Raw genomic sequence first — 15,359 nt, 5'->3', positions numbered from 1 at the left:
TAACCAAGTCTATTGATATTTTTGTCTTGTCTCTGAACATGAATGCTTTTCTTGCTTTTATGGATCTAGCTGTGGAATAATATTCTCTTCCAAACCCTATTTTAACTATGTGACCCTTTATACATTAAGTATACAATTTATACTTACATATAAGTGTATACATTTATACACATAAGTGTTTCATATAAACAGTATAGTTCAATTTTGCTTTTTGATCCATTCTACCATCCTCCTCTATTTTATGAATTCAGATTTTCCCATCCAGGATTATTTTTTCATTTTCATTCTATCATATCCTATTACATTTCTCTTTTTCCTTTTCTAACACTCCCTCACCTCTTTACAAAGAAAAAGGTAGGAAAATAAATAAATTGAATCAATACTAATAAGCCACAGTTGGAACTATCTGATTGCAATCCTTCCCTTCCCCACTTTACCCAAAATAGACCCAAATTATTGAGTCATGTCCTTTTTGCAGTATGTCTTTTCAATTTGAGTGGAGTTGCCATGGTCAGCTAGGCAACACAATGGATAGAGTGCCAGGCCTAGGTCAGGAAACCCAATACATCAATACCTGAGTTCAAATCTATTCTTAGACACTTACTATCTGTGTAACCCCAGGCAAGATACTTAACCCTATTTGCCTCAATTTTCTCACCTGTAAAAGGAGCTAGAGAAGAAAATGACAAATCACTTTGGTATCTTTGCCAAAAAAACTCACAGAATTGTCGAAAATGAAGTTGGACATGACTGAAATAGACCGAACAACAAAGAGTTGTCTTAATTTAACACCCAATTTTTTATGTCCATATTTATATTATCTTCAGAAAACAACAGAGATCTTTTAAAAATTATTATTAATATTTAAGTAGCAACTAGAAAAAAGTTTTGCTCTAAGATCTGGTTCACAACTATTCCCCTAACCCTAAGTTTTACTTGCTCAAAGATTGAAGAATATGAAAAACAGGAGTTAAGAGAAAATGAGTAAGAATTATTTTTTTAAAAATCAGTAGGAAGAGCTTGCTTCTCATGCACAGAGATTGGTTATATTGATGTATTGGGTTTCCTAAATCACCCCAACTCTCTGAAAACAATCCATAAGGGGAAACATAATTTAATTCCCTGGACATTTTCATCTTATATCTTTCCTATTAGTGGTACTATACAAAGAACAAATGTCTTATATTTTTGGTAAGATCAAATCTCTGGAAAATCTCCATTAGGACTTAGCTAACCTAGCTAAAAGATTCATATCTTTTAGACTCTCATTCTAGACGAATTTATTTTGAGGTTAATATAGATCCTTAATATTAAAGACCCTTAACACAATAAATTTGCCTCTCCTTTTATAATCAACATAAGGCCCCAGTAAGGGGAATAATGGAAACTAGTCAAGAGTCTTTGATTGCCCATGTCTTTTAGCAAGGTGCTAGAGTATGGCACCCAGCAGAAGGGCACAGTTCTATCCCCATGCAAGATTCAAGGGATGTGCTGATAATATGACCTCTACTACAATTATATAATACAAGTTTTCCCAATTATCTAAGAGGAATAATTGACCGTCAAAACTCACATGGTTAGCTCAGCCTTCACTACATACTGCAGCAGATGGTCAACTCTGAAAGCTGTTTTAGGGAAGATTATAGCAGCAGGGAAGGAGACAAAGAAGGTAAGTGTATTTAGATATAATGACATAATGGATGTTGCTGCGCATGAATTGTTGTAAATCGAGTATTTTAAAGTTAGAGACTGCCTATACTGGCACTCTAAGGTAATAAATATGATTAAGAGCAGGAATGGTATCACAACTACTTAGAAATGGCCATTGACATATAGGGTAATGACGGAGGCTGTACAACCTAAAACAAATTCAAAGAAAAATGGAGGGATAGGCCACTTATATACAACACAATGCCCATAGAAAAATGAGTTCAACATTTTGAAATCTTCCAAGCTTAGCCAAACTTGCAATTTTCCAAGTTCCAATCTTGCCTCAGACACTTACTAGCTCTATGATCCAAATCTCAAGATAATAATAGCATTCCTCCCTCCCCTCCCCCAAATTATTCAGAGTATCAAATTATACTTGTAAAGCACTTTGCAAACTTTAAAGGACTATACAAAGCTCCTTGGGGATAGAAGTGATTTTTACCTTTCTTTGTATCCCTATACCAAAGAAATCACAGGTGATAACTATGATCTCAGTACCTACTCTTTTTATAAATAAGGAATTCAGGCATAGTGCTTTAGGCATTCTAAGCAAAGTGCCCATTTTAAGGGTTCCTAGTACTCAGATAACAATCAAAAACCCCATGAGTTAACTTCTTAAGAAGAAAAAGCAGGAAAACATAATTAGAGTTAAGAAGAAACAAATACAAAATAGAAGGGAGAGAAAGGTTCATATAGAACCAATTTTTTTAAAAGGAAAAACTAAGCAATGAATCAGATATTTAAAAATAGTAATATTAATTTTGCTTGATGTCAATCCATGTTATTATCATTTTATAAAAGGTACAACAAAAAGAGAATAGCAGATGTTAATGCTCTAATATTTCAAGTATTTGTGACCAATTTCCCTTAATAAGAAGTTAGGCAACCCTAGATTAATGAATCTAGAGCAAAGAAAGGACTGAAGCAATCTAGTTACTGTGCTAGAGAATTAATAAGTTAGGGAAAAACATTTAGATACTTCAGTAATTTTCACTGGATTTTGATTTTTTCAAAATTCTGCATTCAAGAAAACTCATTATAGAGAGGTGTGCTAATAGATATAGATGTGTATTTTCCTGAAAGAAATATAACTTTTCTAGTTGGTTCTTTAAAAAAAAAAATCTATAGTGCTAAGTGGGAGAATGTTAGAAGCATATCACAAGGAGAAAAGTGAAGACTACATGGTAAATATTTAAGGGAAAACAACTGAGGTATCTAGAATGTCAAAAGGCATTGTGCTGACAAGTCCAAGGAATCGATGGTTCCACAGTTATCCAGAAATTTTAATTATATGATCTCTATTCATGCAGAAGCTTCCAGGTGCCTAGAACAAGACCTTTCCCAGTAGCAAATTTAAGATAAGTGTGGCCATTAATGTATCCAGGCAAAATAATTTCATGTTTAATCTTCAAGGGGAAAAGGTTTCTAGGAACCTGGAACAGAAACAATTTATATTTTAACACACTTCAAAAAGTTTACCTGGATCTTTACTCAGGACTTTGAGAAGAAAGCCTATATGGATGACCTATAACCCTTCTCTAAAAACAAAGGTCCATCAAGCTAGATATCACCTACAATAACTCTTATATAACCTAGGAAGAATAGCATAGACACACCCAGAAGTTCTCAAAAAATAAAGTCCAAGAAAGGAGCCAGGAATAAAACCTATGATCTTCCATGTCTATCTACAAAAAATGGGTAACAATCAAGATGAACTAGAGATCCTAAAACAAGGATTATCTATCCTTGACTATCATTAAGACTTATTAGGTTGAGTCTTATGACTAAAACAATTGATTAATATAGTATTTAACACATAGTAAGAACTTCATGAATACTAGGTGACTGAAATATAGCTTTGTCTTGAGACAAAGTGAGGGAACAGAGTAAAACTGTACATTAACATATTCGTGACAGGAAATATATAGTATATGGAGAAACCAGAGAGGGGAAGGCATAATGGAGAATATTTGGGTGAAGCACAAATGAGACAATAATAGAAATGATGTCATCATAATACAAAAGAAAAAAATTGATCAATTCAGAAAATAGCTTCCAAGGTGGTCTGAGGGACATGAGAATAGTGATGGAGACTTAGATGATCTAAATCCTGCCAGAGCATTCTCTTTGCCAAGAGTGGAAAAGTTTTTGGTTTGTCTTAATGATAATTTGCCTTTTCAAAAAGTGGAAAGAGAAGCAAGGAGAAATTCTAGCCTGAGTCTAATTCCCACCAACAAGACTGCAAAAGTAGAAATGATGAGAACTTTGCAGAGAAGTGACCACCCATTTCAGAATTTGTGACAAGGAAAAGAAAAGTTGAGTATAATCCAACACATCCTAAAGTTTGGGAGAGCAAATTTCAAAGAGCCATGGGACAAGGATAGATAGCATTCCATGACCTAAAATTCAACAGGGAAAGTTAACCCAAGAGGGATACAAAAATTCTCACAAATAAAATTTTGAAGATGTAAAAAAAAAAAAAAAAAAAAAAAAAAATTCCAATGAGTAAATACGATTTTTAATTTTTTTACTTAATAGTTTTATCTTTTCCAATTACATGTAAAGATAGTTTTTAACATTTACTTTTATAAGATTTTGAGTTCTAAATTTTTTCTCTTTCTCCTTTCCATTCTTCTCCCCAAGATAGCAAGCCATATGATACAGATTTTACATATATAGTCATATTAAACATAAGAAATAAGATTGTTCAGGAAGACCTAAAGGAATGCATAGAAAACTCACCAATTTAGGGTTTATTTGTGTTTTTTTTATGATATTGGCAAAAGATGAAAACAAGGGCAGGGAATTGAAGATGTATATAAAAGTATGGCATTGTCCTTTAAGATTAATGTCAAGAATGTTAAAGCTCAGAACAATTTGAGGCTGGAAAGGAAAATGAAGATCAATAAAAAGATGGTTTTCAACTAACTAAGGAAAAGATGAGGACCAAGGAAGGGATAGAATTGCTGCTCAAGATGTGTAAGATGATAATAACTGACAATGAAAAAGTAGAGATGCACAAATATCATTTTCCTTCTCTTTTCTCTGCTTAAGAAAATAATCTTTGGATCAGAAAGGACAGAAGAAGAAGGCTAAAAAAGAACTTATTTCCAATATAAGAATAAAGAAAGAACACATTTAGCTATCCTTGATGAGTTCAGATCAAAAAATCTACATGAACTAATACTGAGTTTATGGGGGAAAAAAGGTTTTTATTTCACTTTCAATGATTTATGAAATATTTTGGGGAAAATTCAGGCATGACCACTGTAAAAAGAAAAAATGTCATCAATTTTATTTTTAAAAAGATTATTGAGAACATAAGTGGCACTAGACCAGAAAGGAGCAAATAAATACCCAGTTTTCAAAAAGAGAAGAAAACATATGCAAACTATAAGTGAATGAACTTTCCTATAATTTCTAGCAAAATTCTAAAACATTAAAGGGATGGTTGTTATTGTTTGTCCTTTGTTCTCAAAGAGGACAATAATATCAAGGAGGTGAGGCATGACATGCAAGTGAATTGGATTTAAGTGAGGGAGGACTATGCAAAATCACCAGGTTCACTTTCTGCAGTGTCCTTGGTGGTTTTCTGGAGATCTTTGGAGCAGACTTCCTTCTAACAGATTAATCACCACAATAATAGCCAGGTATTAAAGTTTAAAAGTTTTTATTGTCTCCTTAGTCTGGTGCTTTCTCATGGCTGTCAGAGAGGACTTGGTTTCAGTGGAGAAAATGCAGAAGGACAGACCTGCCACCACAGGGTATGAGAGGAGTGAATAAATCTATCTCTCAGTCCCTCAGGAGAGTCACCAGGAGCCTGACAGAAGATGGAATGAATTTCTGTCCTTGGCTCCAAGAGCTTGAGCTCCCACTTCCTGTCCTTTGTCTTCTCTGCACTGACTCTGGCTGAGGCTCCCAGCTTATATGCTCTACACTGAGTTTAAACCAATCATTATATCACTAGAAAACCACTATTTGTTGTAAGATTAAATCAATCACACTGAATTTAGAGAACTATTAATCACCATGCTGAACTAGATAACCATTGTCTCATCAATTCCACTGAATTAGCACCTTGTAAGAATCCTTGTTTTAAGTACAATAGTTCTGGCCCATAACAACTTTTACCTCCAGAGCCATCTGGACTGGAGATAGCCTTGGATACAATGGAAGACCTTGACCTTTTAAGCTAAGGTCTTCAACAGGTCTCAGTTTGATTAAGGCCACACCCAGTTAGTAATTAAGGCTAGATGGTTGTTGTTTGTCCTTTCTTCTTGAAGAGGACCATGACATCAGGGAGGTGATGACATAACATACAAGCGAATTGGATTTAAGTGAGAGAGGGCTAACTTAAAGTGAGGCTGAATTATAATACAGTTTTGTGTATTTAAAATTAGCTTGTAAGAAGATGCTGACCTATACTGCTAGAGGGTATTTGCTTACTAATGAGCTCCCTATACCAATGAAATCACAGGCCCATTCCTTATCCCTATCACTAGTTTGGATAAACACATAGATTACATGCTTATATAATTTGTATTGATTAAAAAGTAAGAAGGATAGCTAACAAAATGGATGAAATCAAAATGTTCTGGACAGAGTAGAATTTGGGGCTGAATCCAGAAGACAAATTTGAGGAGGGATAAACATGGGCTCAAAAAATCATGAAGATAGGGAAAAGTATTGCTATATAATAGTTTTTTCCCCCTGAAAAAAATTATGAATTCAGTAAACCATAAGCTCAATATGAATATAATGTGGAAGCTAAGAAAACAATTAGCCCGCATCAAATGAAATATAATTTACAGAACTTTTGATTCAGTAGTTCTGTTGTACAAAGCTGTTTGCTCAGACCAAAATTTGAGTGCTGAACATTATAAATTAGAAAAATTCCACAAGGAGGAAAACCCATGATGGAAAAAGTTCTCAAAATCATGACTTACTAGGCTTGGTTGAAAAAACTGGAGATGTTTATCCCGAAAAAGAGAAGATTTAGAGGGGATATGATAACTACTTTTGAGCATTTGTAGAATTGTATGGAAGAGAGACTTGTATTTAGACCAAGAAAGCAGAACTGGGAGCACTGGGTGAATTTTACAAAGATGTATATTTAGGTTCAACTTAAGAATGCAAAAGCAAATTCACAAAGCTATCCCAAACTAGAATGGATTTCTAGAGAAAACTGTGAATTCCCCCCTCACTTGAGGTCTTCAAACTAAAACTAGATGAATAGTTGCCAAGTGTGTTGTAGTAGAGAGCCCTGTTCTGGAATAAATTGGATTAGAAAGAGTCCTGTCCAATATAAGATTTTGTGGTTCTATTAAAAATATGTATTATTGAGAAATAATCTTTTCATGATTCGTGTAAATGGGCTCAGAGAAGTTCCAAAATCAATAATTATCTGATTTAGTAGAACAAGACTTTCTATGGCACAACTGTAAAATGATCATCTGAAAGACTCAATGGAATAGAAACCTTGTGGATATAGTAAATGCAAGAACATTTTCAGTTGCAAGTTACATAATCTATCAGTAAAATTTACAGGCGTCCTCAAACTTTTTAAATAGGGGGCCAATTCACTGTCCCTCAGACTGTTGGAGGGCTGGATTATACTAAAAACAAAAACTTTGTTTTGTAGGCCTTTAAATAAAGAAACTTCATGGCCCTGGGTAAGGGGGATAAACGTCCTCAGCTGCTGCATCTGGCCTGCGGGCCATAGTTTGAGGATCCCTGAGTAAAAACATATAGGAGAATATTAAATACTTCATGTATAGAAAATGTTATTTTCTGGCAAAAAAAATCAGAGAATCCTTTCAGGAGAGAAACTCTATAAATGTGATGAGTCTGGTCATGGTTTCATTTCAGTCAACAAATCTTAATATTATCAGAGTTAACATGGGAGAGAAATCCTATCGTGTGGAAAAGGATTCAAGTGAATTGCCTATTTTCACACAGGAGAAACTTTATAAATGTGATCAGTATGAAAGAGGATACAATAAGCACTCAATCTTTTAGACATCAGAGAATCCACAAAGGGAAGAAACTATATTTGTAGTAAGGCAAAGGTTCAATTGGACCACATTTTTAAAATATATCAGAAAATATACACAAAAGGAAACTCTATAAATGTGATAAGTATGAGAAAGGCTCTACTCTAGCCCTTGATTGCCAGCTTTCCATTGAAGATATTTAACTGCATGTTCCATCAGTATCTCATACTTAACATAGCTAAAACTTAACATATTCTGCCCTAAGATTGATCTTCTTCTGAACTTCTTTTGTTATAGTAATCAAAGTATTTAACTAAGTGTTGTTGGGTCTGAGCTAGAATCGATGTAAGTCCAAGATACAGTGTTTAATAATATACTTGGTCACATAGGGGAAGCTGTAAGAGCTATTCTTCCATTCACTCCCCATTCCTGGCTTAGTAGGAGATCTGACAATAATAGTAGTAAGATTGCACTTGGATAGTTATTTTTATATTTAATCTTCCAAGAACTGTGTCCCCAAGCTAGATACACAGACAATGACTAATATAGAATAGAATAGGTTCTAAATAAAGGAATGTATAACTGAAAAGAGAATGGGATAATATGGAACTAGTGAGAAGAAAAAGATTTCCTAAATTTATAAAATGAAAAAAACAGTTGAAGAATATGATCCTTCAAAATTCAGGAAAGGTCCTGGGTAAAGAAAAGGAATAGACATTTCATCGAGCAGAGGGTTAGACTGAAATTTTAAAAAAATCTGAGTTCAAGTCCTACATTTGACATATACTGTCTGTAAGTCACATAGATATTATTTTTATTATCTAAGACCACAGAAAAGGTACCAACCTGCCTTAACAAAGGGAATTTCCTCACCTACTACTTCCCTATGCCAATGAGATCACAAGGCCAGTTCTAGTCCTAATGAAAGGACTTTAGTTGGGAACTATAAGGAGGGAGAAGTGAAGAATAAAAGATCAATATATGATTAAGAAAAACAGGCAATAAAGAATGTTCAGTCAATATTTCAGGAAAATCAGCTGAAGAAAAAGTTATCCCACTTATACTCAGGTCAGAGGCCCTGAATTAGAACCCCTGGTCAGAGGCCCTGAATTAGAACCCCTGTTCTGCTATTCATAACCTTGATCACCTTGGGCAAATTATTTTACTTCTTCTGGTCTAAATCTTTATTCGTAAAAAATAAAATAATAAACGAAAGGATTAGACTAGAAAGGCTCTAAATCTATGACCTTATAATCATGGCCCTGATTATTACATGGGGAACTGAGACAGAGCACTAGGATATAAACTACCCAAAGTTGCTATGTTTTGTTATACAGAGATCTAACTTGATCCAATTGTCAAGTTATATAACCCTACCATTGAAGTAGATTGGGGAAACTAAAGAAGCCTATTCTCTTCTCTGCTGCATGTGTCAAATTTATACAGAATGCTTGCATTCAAGTTGATGCAAAGAAATAAAAAAATCTTAATTATTAAGGGGTGAATATTGGTTATGTGTTCAATTTTGACAAAGTATTGTCATCTATTACAGAATAGCTTTAATCAATTGATTGTGTTATTAACCTAACATGGACAATAGAAGAGAACAGTATCCCTAAAAGTATACCTAAAATGAATTTCACCTTATCTCTAGTTTTTGAAGTTCGTTTCAAGCAGCAGGAAGTGTGTCTTCTAAGCTAATATTTGTCAATCCAAATTACTCATCTTCTCTTGTAAAACTACTCCTTTTAGAAAGAAGAGATAGTAAGTCAGTGTTTCAGTTAACGATTAGATGTGGCAAGAATAATATCTGAAGCAATGAAACAGGTTGGAGTCTAAAAATAGGTCTGCAAGCTGTGGCTTTATTGATGTATTATGGGTATAATTCTGAAGCAGTCGTTGAGACATATAATGAGTACAGGAGGGAGTAGCCCAGTCAACAGCCAGTTATTAAACTTCTAGTAAGTGTCAACTGTGTGCCAGGTAATATGCCCTGGGACAAAATATAATCTCTACCTTCAGGGAACTCCCAATCTAATGGGTGAGTCAACAAGCAAGAAAATATATAAAATAGGGCTATGTATAGAGCAGATAGAAAAAACGTTAAAAGAAAAGCACTAGAATGAAGGAGGGTTGAGAAAGAATTCCTGTGCTGGGATTTTAGTTGGGACTTCAGGGAAGTCAAGGGAGGAAGGAGATAGATGAGGAAGAAGAAAATACCAGAAATTGAGAAGAACCAGATAAAAAGTCAACAGCTGAGAGATGGAATGTCTTCTTCGTGGAACAACCATGTATCACTGGACTGAAGGAAACAATTTATCATTGGACTGGAATATGTGACTGTAAGAAGACTGGAAAAGTAGGAATGTGACAGGGGTTATATTATAAAAGGCTTTGAATGGCAAACAGAAAATTTTGTATTTGACCCTGGAGATGATAGGAAGCCATTTGAGTTTACTGAATAGAAAGATGACATAGTCAGAATTGTGCTTCAAGAAAATTCCTTTGGTGGCTGAATGGATGATGGATTAAAGGGGGACAAAACTTGAGTCAGGCAGACTCAGGTTATTAAAATAGTTCAAACCTGAGGTGACACTATCAGAAGAGAGAGAAGGGGATGCCCTCACGAGATGTTACAAAGGTGAAATCATCAGGTCTGGGCAACAACAGATTAGATATGGAGAATAAGAAATAGTACAGAAGCAAAGATGAAGTTTAGATTAGATGGTAGTGTACTTACCAGTAATAATCTGGAGATAGGGAAGTTTTAGAGGGAAAGATGAGTTCAGTCTTATACATATTGAGTTTAAGATGTCTATTGGACATCCAGTTTGAGATTTCTGGATGGTAGTTGGAGATGCATTATTGAAGGTGAGCAGGAAGATTAAGACAGGAGGGGTAGGCTTGATAAGCATAAATATTGAGATAATAATTAAATATATGGATGCTGAAGAAATTATCAAATTAAGTAGTATAGAGGGATAAGAAGGCCCAGGACAGGCATTGTGCTAAGCGCTAAGAATGCAAGGAAATTCTAAAATGGTATCACAAGGAGTCAAAGGTATAATATCCTTAAGGAATGTGTAGGATGATCCTTAGATATCCCCTGGGAATTCTATTAGCTATTTATTCCCTCAAAGACCCCTTAACTATACCTTACTGATCTCCCTGGTGGAAGTTACTTATTAGCTCAATAAGGAATTGTTGTTTAACCTTACCATATCCTAACTCATTTTTCAGCTTGTCTTAATCAAGCTAAAAGATAGTATGAATTCATCTCTGAATTATTTCTGTGTTGCATGTGACCAGGAGTTCTGTGTGCTGAGCAAGGCAGGGCTAGGCTGTGAGCTAGAAGTCTTAAGACAAGGGGCTTGAGAGGCAGTGAGGGGAGTACAGAACAAACATTAGTTAAACTAATATGTGAATAGCAGAGCAAAAAGTATTACATGGTTATAGATTTAGTTTGTAGATTCTGTATTTTACATTTGTAGATTGACAAATTTGCATTTGTAGATTAGAATAATCTTTTTTTCAGAGTTGATTTAAAAATCACTAAAAACAAGATATCCTTACTTAAGAGAGAAGGAAACTGAACCCTGAAAGTTTGTGACATTTTTAAGGTCACACAGCTACCTAGTGGCAAAGTCAAACTAACAACCAGTTCTCTTGACTCTCAATCCAGAGATTTTTTTGCTCTACATCTTTGTTACCTTGTTAACTTTTGAAATTTTGATAGTACCACTTTGGAAAGGATATATAAATGAAACAATTTGATATCAGTAAGAATTCATTTTTGAAGGGAAACTTATGGCTAAGCAATACAATGCCTGTGACAGAAAAGACAGATTCTCCCACTTTTCTAAATCCAATTTAACCATTTTCCTGTAGCCTCGAAAAGAAGAGCACACAGTAATTTGAGGCACCAAAAGAAACAGCAACAATTCAAGGGGACAGAAGCAAATAGCAAACGGCATTTTGATGTTATATGAATTATAAATTTAATTTATAATTACTATCAAACCCTTGGCACATTCATTTGGATAAGAGGCAGATCAGGGTTAAATTGAAAAGAAGATACACAGGAAAATGAGAATTCAAATTAGTTAAAGTTGGAGTGGTATAAGGTAAGGTGGATTTAGTGACACAAGCTCCAAATTCAAGCTAAGTATTATGATTTCTTTTTTACATTTGAATATCAAGTTATGTCACCCAATCAAAAAATTGCTATCTCTGATTCTTATGTTTTCTGTAAAACACTGGTACCTTGATTAAAGAAAGGAATACTGTCTGATTCTTTTACCTAATTACAGATAGAAACTGGGAGAACAAAAAGATTCTTCCTGTTTTCCCTTATCTTATATCTTTTTTTAAAAAAAAATATTTTTATTTTATTTTATTTAATAATAACTTTATATTGACAGAATCCATGCCAGGGTAATTTTTTTTTTTTACAACATTATCCCTTGCACTCATTTCTGTTCCGTTTTTTCCCCTCCCTCCCTCCACCCCCTCCCCTAGATGGCAAACAGTCCTATATATGTTAGATATGTTACAGTATATCCTAGATACAATATATGTTTGCAGAACTGAACAGTTCTCTTGTTACACAGGGAGAATTGGATTCAGAAGGTAAAAATAACCTGGGAAGAAAAACAAAAATGCTGATAGTTCACATTCGTTTCCCAGTGTTCTTTTTTGGGGAGTAGCTGCTTCTGTCCATCATTTATCAATTGAAACTGAGTTAGGTCTCTTTGTCAGAGAAATCCACTTCCATCAGAATACATCCTCATACAATATCATTGTCGAAGTGTATAATGATCTCCTGGTTCTGCTCATTTCACTTAGCATCAGTTCATGTAAGTCTCTCCAAGCCTCTCTGTATTCATCCTGCTGGTCATTTCTTACAGAACAATAATATTCCATAACATTCATATACCACAATTTACCCAGCCATTCTCCAATTGATGGGCATCCATTCCTTTTCCAGTTTCTAGCCACTACAAATAGGGCTGCCATGAACATTTTGGCACATACAGGTTCCTTTCCCTTCTTTAGTATTTCTTTGGGATATAAGCCCAATAGAAACACTGCTGGATCAAAGGGTATGCACAATTTGATAACTTTTTGGGCATAATTCCAGATTGCTCTCCAGAATGGTTGGATTCGTTCACAACTCCACCAACAATGCATCAGTGTCCCTGTTTTCCCGTATCCCCTCCAACATTCATCATTATTTTTTCCTGTCATCTTAGCCAATCTGACAGGTGTGTAGTGGTATCTCAGAGTTGTCTTAATTTGCATTTCTCTGATCAATAATGATTTGGAACACTCTTTTATATGAGTGGTAATAGTTTCAATTTCATCAACTGAAAATTGTCTGTTCATATCCTTTGACCATTTATCAATTGGAGAATGGCTTGGTTTCTTATAAATTTGAATCAGTTCTCTATATATTTTGGAAATGAGGCCTTTATCAGAACCTTTAACTGTGAAGATGTTTTCCTAGTTTGTTGCTTCCCTTCTAATCTTGTTTGCATTAGTTTTGTTTGTACAAAGGCTTTTTAATTTGATGTAATCAAAATTTTCTATTTTGTGATCAGTAATGATCTCTAGTTCATCTTTGGTCACAAATTTCTTTCTCCTCCACAAGTCTGAGAGATAAACTATCCTATGTTCCTCTAATTTATTTATAATCTCGTTCTTTATGCCTAGGTCATGGACCCATTTTGATCTTATCTTGGTATATGGTGTTAAGTGTGGGTCCATGCCTATCCCTTATCTTATATCTTGGGCACAGAAGTGGAAAAAATCTCAAGTAGAGCAACAAAACTGTGTAATAGGGAGCAAAAGAATTATATTCATTTTATAGATGCAAGAATAGAAAAAAAAAGCATCATAATAATTGCATCAATCTAAATAGATCTAGTCAATTCCAAAGAATGTAATGCCTCTAGCTTCTAAACAAGTTTTTGGAATTTTAGGGGATCTGCAAGAAAGATTCCAGCAATAGGAGACATTGTAAACTTCTAAAAGATAGGAAATTTTATTTGATTTTAATTAAACCACGGTGATAAAGAATAATCTATTGTAATGAAAAGAATGTTGGACTCAAATGAGAATGAGGGAAAACTGGATTTAAATTCTAACACTTCACTAGCTGTAACTATGAATTCTGAATTGTTTTATTTGTAAAATGGGGTTAACAATACCTGCAACATCTGCAGATATAGGATTGCTAGGTAATACAGTTGATAGAGTATCAGATCTGGAGTCTGGAAGACTCATCTTCCTGAGTTCAAATCTGGACTGAGACACTCCTATGTGACCCTGGATAAATCACTTAACTGTTTGCTTAATTTTCCTTATCTGCAAAATGAGCTGAAGAAGAAAATAGCAAACTACTCCAAAATCTTTGCTAAGAAAACTCCAAATGGGGTCGAATCAGAAGGGACTCAAATGACTGAATAACACCATCACCTATAGATACAGTGTCCTCCAGAGAAAAGAAAAAAACTCTTTATAATAAAAAGTTAAAATTACAAAGTTAAAAATGCTATATGAGTCAGTTATTTACTTTAAGTAGATCTATTATCCCCAGAAATCATTAATCATTACTAAAAAGTTAATAAATTAAAAGTCTTCATATTGCATTTTCTACTAGTATTCTGCAACACCCTTGTTATAATTATCATACTAGTAACAGTCCACATTACAGCACTGGACTGAACCTAGAATTTAACAAGCCCAAGACCAATATGGTCTGCTAGAAGTAAATGATAATAAACACTCATAGCTAATAAATATAAATAAATATTACGTAGCTGAACTAGTACGTTCTGGTATTTAACCTTTTCTATTGACTTCTTTTTCATTCGGCCTATCAGTTGCTTCATTTCCAAAGCTTGAGGATCCTTCATTTCCAAGATAATTCATTCTTTTATTTCCCACTTATTACCGTTAGGGTTAATGTATTTAAGTGTGTTTAGGAAGCAATCACACAGTTCTTTGCTCTCCCCATTCCCAGCGTGGTTTTAGTATCACAAGAATTGGGTTTGAACCCTGGCTTCAATAATTAGCGAGTCTCAGGGTCTCCGTTTAACCTTCTTTAAAAAAAAAAATAAAACAAGGGGAGATGGATGAGATTTCCAGAGTGTCTTCCAAACTCTAAGTCCTATGATTGTTATCTCGACTATTAGTTTTTATTGCCTATGTCTAGTGCCCAAAGATCACAACAACAAAATAAAGGCCAGGGACAGCCCTTTCATTTTTTCACTAATTCATTCACTATTATTTTGTAAGCCGCTAAACCGTAATTCCATCAGTCAAGGTCAAACTCGGTCTAGCCTTTCTCCTCGCTCCCCACGCCTTTCCACTCCAAACCAGCTTAAAGATTGCAAAAGAGAGTTCCCCTCTCTGTGGGCTTCAGCTTCCTCTGGTACAAAATAAAGGGGATCTGTAACACCACCATTGCCCCATCCCCATCCCCAGCAAGCGTAAGCTAGCGGGGAGAGCCACGGCTGGAATCACATCTAAGGGCGTAGGTTCAAATCATGAATCCGCCTGGGACGTCGGCAAAGTCTCTTAAGCTCTCTAAGCCTCAGCTCTCCCTTCTGTAAAACTAGGTCACAGTAAATGTGCCTCCCACCCCTACACCTG

Source organism: Antechinus flavipes, chromosome 2, assembly GCF_016432865.1.
Source record: "Antechinus flavipes isolate AdamAnt ecotype Samford, QLD, Australia chromosome 2, AdamAnt_v2, whole genome shotgun sequence".
Lineage (NCBI taxonomy): Eukaryota > Metazoa > Chordata > Mammalia > Dasyuromorphia > Dasyuridae > Antechinus > Antechinus flavipes.
Note: the sequence above shows the minus strand (reverse complement) of the source record.